At 33.6% G+C, this 5,800-nt stretch overlaps 1 long non-coding RNA gene across 2 annotated transcripts; it reads left to right on the top strand.

Moving 5' to 3' along the window:
* LOC107622136 lies at positions 1,866-2,451 on the top strand. Of its 2 annotated transcripts, XR_002355841.1 has the most exons (4): positions 1,866-1,917; positions 1,994-2,093; positions 2,193-2,331; positions 2,425-2,451. It is a non-coding gene; the product is annotated as an uncharacterized LOC107622136 (long non-coding RNA). The 2 variants fall into 2 exon arrangements; XR_002355840.1 differs by lacking the exon at positions 2,425-2,451 and having other exon boundaries at positions 2,193-2,418.

Raw genomic sequence — 5,800 nt, 5'->3', positions numbered from 1 at the left:
CACAATAAAAGTTACCAGAATCGAATTTATGACTAGTATTCCGCAAACGACTTCAAGAGTCTCCGAATCCTCTTACATGCCACCTAAGTAACTCGTCCCCCTCTCTCAAAAGTGGAGAAAAATATAAAATTGCACCCCTGAAAATTTCAGCCACTAAGAGCACGAACATTATGATGAAAAAGAGTTAAAAGAAGTTAAAAAAAAAAAAATTTTAATTCTATGAACATGTAGATAAAAATGAAATGAGTGTTATGGTCATTTCGGGTAAAAAGACGGTTAAAAATATAATATAAACAAGATATAAGTAAAATTCTAAATTGAATAGGCTTAGGGATAGAATAATAATTATATAAATTATTTGGGTAAAAATTATAATTAAAATAAAATTTTAGGCCAAATAAAAGTTTTAGTAAAAATTAGAAGTAACATGGTAAAAAGCGGTAATTACACTACAACATTTTTGGCCTAAGGTAACACTTATTCGAAGCAACATTTAATAAAAGTTGTCTTAGATAGGCAAAGACAACATTTTTAATAAGTTGTCTTTGAGTAAGGCAAAGATAACAAAATTTTTGGCCACCCATAGAAAGAGTTGTCTTTGATATCTAAAACAACATTTATAAAATGTTACAAAATAAAAGCTTTAAGACAACATTTTTAAATAAAAATAAAACATTTTATATGAGTTATCAAAAATATTAAACAAATAACATTTATAAAAAGTTGCCTAAAATTGTTTATGATTAAAAATTAAAAGAAAAAACTTTTAATCATATCCCTAGCTATTACCAATTATTTTTTCAATAAAAAAATAACTTAAACTCAAAAAAAGAAAAAAGAGCTTCACTTGTTCCACTTCACGCACATACACAATGAAGAACCCTAACATTTCTCCCCTGCAACAACGTACAAACCATACCCTTTCTCCCCTTCCTAACGGCAACAGTAGGTCAGCAGCGTTCAATCGCGCGCACTCCTCCACGCACGGCGACGGCGCGGTGCTCTCCTCGACGGGCGACGGCGCGGTGCTCTCCACAATCCCTAACATAGCCACTGCAACAACGCACCCTTTCTCCCCTTCCTAACGGCGACAGCAGCGTTCAATCGCGGTGCACTCCTCCACGTACGGCGACGGCGCTGTGCTATCCTCGACGGGCGATGGCACGGTGCTCTCCACAAGTCCTAACATAGCCACTGCAACAACGCACAGACCCTTTCTCCCCTTCCTAACGGCGACAGCAGCGCTCAATCGCGGTGCTCTCCTTGACAAGCGCGGTGCTCAATTGCAAGAAACCCCTCTCCCTTCTCCTTCTCGTTCTTCCTCTGTTCCTCCGTTTTCAGGTATTTGAAAAAACTAATTTTGATGTTCTTTGAATTAATTTATTACAGTTTAGTTAGAATTTAATTTTTAGTTAGTAAATTACTTTGTTGTTGTCTAATTTGCTATTCTGTGATTTGTTGTTCTACAGATTATTATTGCTGTGTCTAAAAGTTTGTTATATATATATAAGAGCAAATAAAAATAAGTTTACAGAGTGATATAGAGATTATTGAACTCAGAGGCTAAAAGCCTGCGCAAACATTGTAAACAATTTTGCTGTATAGGGCAACACACAAAGAAGTGCTAATCAGAGAGAATATTTAGGATTAAATAGGACAGAATGTCAGAATAATTTTGAAGTTTCTTTACACAAGCGTTCATATTCTTATGCTAATTAAAATATAAAATCCATTCTATCTTGTCTTGTTTTGATAGGATATTCTCACGCTTCATCTAAATTATTATTTGAATAAAAACCGTCATCAGTATTGATTTACATTATTTTCATTGTTCTATTACCATTATTTTGTGTGTCTTGTAGCATGCCGCTGAAGCATTTCTACATCTTTTGTGCTCATTGAGAGAAGAAATCGGAGGTTGTTATGCTCCAAAGATGAGTTCTTTAGCAGACATTTTTGCTTCTAATAATAGAATTCTTACTCGAATACAGAGGGACTGGCAGAGTGAGCATGAAAGATGGCACCAACTCTACCTTGGACCTTTTGATGGGATTCTTAGTAGCAGCTTGACCTGTCAGAGTTGCTCATCCCAGGTATAGAAGGCTTTCAATGCAGTTCTCTTATCTTTGCTGTTAATTGTGTGTACACTTTATGTATTGTCATACAGTTTTGATTTGACACTATTGCATTAGGAGGAGAAAGGTTCCAAGGTAATCGAAATGGCTAAAATAGGAGAAATGTTAGAATTAACTAATTGATTTTGTATGATGACATGGGTTAGATTTGAGAAGCTAAGAAAAGACTCAGTTGTAGCTCTATCTAAAGATAATGGTACTCCTAACCTTTATTTCTAATGTAAATGTTTTCTCGTATCTGTCTGAAATTTTAATTTAATTTCAAACTGTATATTTGTTTGTTTTGCAGATCTCAATTAACTTGGAACAATTTGATTATTCCTTGAGCTATGCTAATACATCTTGTCCGGCTTTAATTTAAGTTTGAGCTTATTTGTAAAAGTATTACATAATCAAAAACATATATAATCAAAATTTTAACTAAAAGTTAATAATAATAATTTAATTTAATGATAACAAGTAGAAGTTCGTCATCTATTGACCGAAAACATCTTTAACCTTAACTTTTATAATGTATTATGTTTAGAGGCATTTTAGAAAGTTGTTTGGAAGGAGTAAGGTGTTAAATTCATGTTGTTTTAACTTTGTTTGTATCTCATATTGTTGCTGGTTTTTTTATCTTGGTTCTGCATTTTGCATGAGTACTTGATAGGAGTTTCATTTTTTTGTAACAGGTGCCCCTGCCATGACTTCTAGGTTACAGGATTTTTGAAAAACCTCAGGTTAGTGGGGTTCTTAGAATTCATCATCAATTTGTTCTAAAAAAAATTGAAAAAGGCATTAGAATTTAGATGTATAACTTTTGAAAAAAGGACAAGAAAAATTTCTAGAAGTAGAACTCCTTAAATTTTTATCATCAGAATCAATGTTGCATCAAATGGTACATTGAGTTAAATCAGAAATACCCTATCATTTGTTTGGTTGTTTTCTAAAGTAAGAAAGCCATCATTAGGTTTATCCTTATCTTCTTTCAAATGTCATTGCAGGTGACACAGGCAACAAAATTGGGACCTATGGCATTACCTTGTGTACCAATTTTCATAATGTACCTTTTTATGTGGCTGCACCGCTGACTTCAATTGATCTATCACTTTCTTTCGGAGAAGAAATCGTCATCGAGGAGAGATCTCCGAAGGAGTTGTTGAACATGCGAGGAGGACTTGGAGAGCAAGTTGCTGCCTCATGATAAATGTTAAAGAAATTTTGTTCATAATGAGAAAAATATGTATTTTATTTACTTATGTTTATTATTTATTTGACTTGGTAACTTGGCAAGTATGTAATTGACACTTGGAACACCTTTTTACATACATGCAATATATATTATTAGCTTATTCTCCCTACATTGATTAAATTGAATTTAAGCATTGTTAGTGTGTTATATATCCTATAAATATAACAAATGCAAAAAATATATTGTTTTAGATATAAAAAAAGAGAACTTAAGAAAAATTCAATAAGGTGTTGCTTTAGGTATTAAAAAAAAATTCAAATAAACTTAAATAAGTGTTGCTTTAGGTCTATAGAAAGGCAACTTAAAAAAATTTGGACAAGTGTTGTTTTATGTATTAGAAAATACAACTCATAAAAAGGGTTGCCATAAAGTCTTTGTTAAAGTGTTGTGTTTGGATCCTCTAAGGCAACCCTTTTGTGGAGTTACTTTTTTTTTGTAGAAAAGGCAACGTTTCCTGAAGGTTGTCATAAAAAGGGTTCCCTTTTATACACAAAAGCGTTGCCTTAGATCAAAGGTAACGGCCGTATAGCCAACCCCCAAAAAGCGTTGCGTTTTGTCGGAAAGTGTTGCCTTTGATCAAAGGCAACACATTTCCTTATTATAGGCAACGTTTTTAAAGGGTTGCCTCAGCCCGAATTTGTTGTAGTGATTAGAGTAAGTAAATAAATTAATAAAGGATAAATTAGTTTTTAGGTCCCTAATGATAAAAATTAGCATTTAATAAAAATATTAAGAGTAATTTGGTCAAATTTTGACGGTAAACAAGGTTAAACGGTGAAACTAGAGTACTTAGGTGCAAAAATAGAATTTTTAGGTATAAAACACAAAATTAAAAATGATTAATTAACTTAATGAAGGTAAAAAGATCTTGAAGTAAAAATATGTGGATATAATAGTAAAGTAATAATATTAGTGATAACTGATAAAAGTATCATTAAAAACCTAAGAAAATAGTAGAAAGAGAAGTAAAAAGGGCAGAATGATAAAATGTGACAAAGCTGAGATATTTTAAGAAAAATACCGGGTACAAGTTTCTATAAAAGAAGGGCAGAAAAGTCCCTTAGAGATAAAATATGAACGTGGGACGCCCGCCATATGTGTAACACCCTAACTTTTAGCACCTCATTATCACACTAAAAGTCATGGCATTACCTACTTCTACTCCTTTAATTTCATACTATATTTATTTAATATTGAGCTTTGTGAATATAAACCGAACTCTTAATTAAGAAAACGAAAAGTCTTTTTCTTTAAACCATGTTAACACATAAGTATAATCACATAATATAATACATATATAATCTTATCCATTCCATTCTCAAAATACAAGTCTTGTCCCTCTAAAAACTCAAAATAACAATGACGAGGGGTAAAATCTCAACTAAACCAACAACAGAAAATACAACACATATATAAATAAAGCTTTGTAGATCAGTCATGACTTCGATCAAAAGCCTCCTAAACCTGTCACTGAAAAGAAAATCTATAAGGGGGTGAGAACATAGTCCTTGCAGGCTATCAGCAGGGAAGGGAATACCATCAAAGCAAAGAGATACTTGCAAATAGAATTAATTTTATTATAAAATAGTTTATTCTTGAAATAACTTTTTGGAAAAATTTTGTGGAAAAACTTAACTTGAAAAGTCGTAAAGAAACTCCGTTAGTTTACAAATCAGTAAAGTGAATAGTTTAAAGAAATGAAAAGGACCAAGGACGTGCCTAAGGGATTCCTACCCAACTCACATCATTCCCTCCTATCCAACTAATACATAAAGTAGAGTAATAAAGAAACACCTAGTCCACCCTGCATCAAACTCCATCAGCATATATCAGAAACGACCCTCAGCGTCGCCACCGTCAGCATGAGGGATCTCTCAGTTATTAAACACAGACAAAACAATGCAAAGTATACACAAATAGAGAGTGCAGATAGAACAATTAGATCAAATAGCAGATAAATGCAATTATTCAATTAGGCAAACCAAGAACAAGATTCACACCCAAACAATACATGCACACAAATGCAAATAATAGATGCTTGTCCTATGGCTAATGAGCACATCTGTTGGTTATACAGCCAAACCCGACATGTCCGGTGACTAACGCTGGACAGTCCCTACATGTGCGCCTCCCTAAGCTCAAAATTCATATTCATATATCAAATGCAATGGGGGAACATCCGAAGAGGTATCAATGTCTGGCCACATCTTGCTACGGAGGGTCAACAGAAAGTCAAATCTCAACCTGGAGCAAGTGGAGCCAACACAATGCATCTACCCAGGGAAATTCGAAAATCAGACAAAATTTTAAATCACATATCATTCTCAACCAGGATCAAGTGGGGGCAAACCACTGCATCTACTCCAAGAGACTCAAACCATAACCCAGAGCAAGTGGATCGACGCCATTGTATCTATCCAGGCTGGTATAT

Source organism: Arachis ipaensis, chromosome B10 (genome assembly GCF_000816755.2).
Source record: "Arachis ipaensis cultivar K30076 chromosome B10, Araip1.1, whole genome shotgun sequence".
NCBI lineage: Eukaryota > Viridiplantae > Streptophyta > Magnoliopsida > Fabales > Fabaceae > Arachis > Arachis ipaensis.
This window is presented reverse-complemented; position numbering and strand designations above follow the sequence as displayed.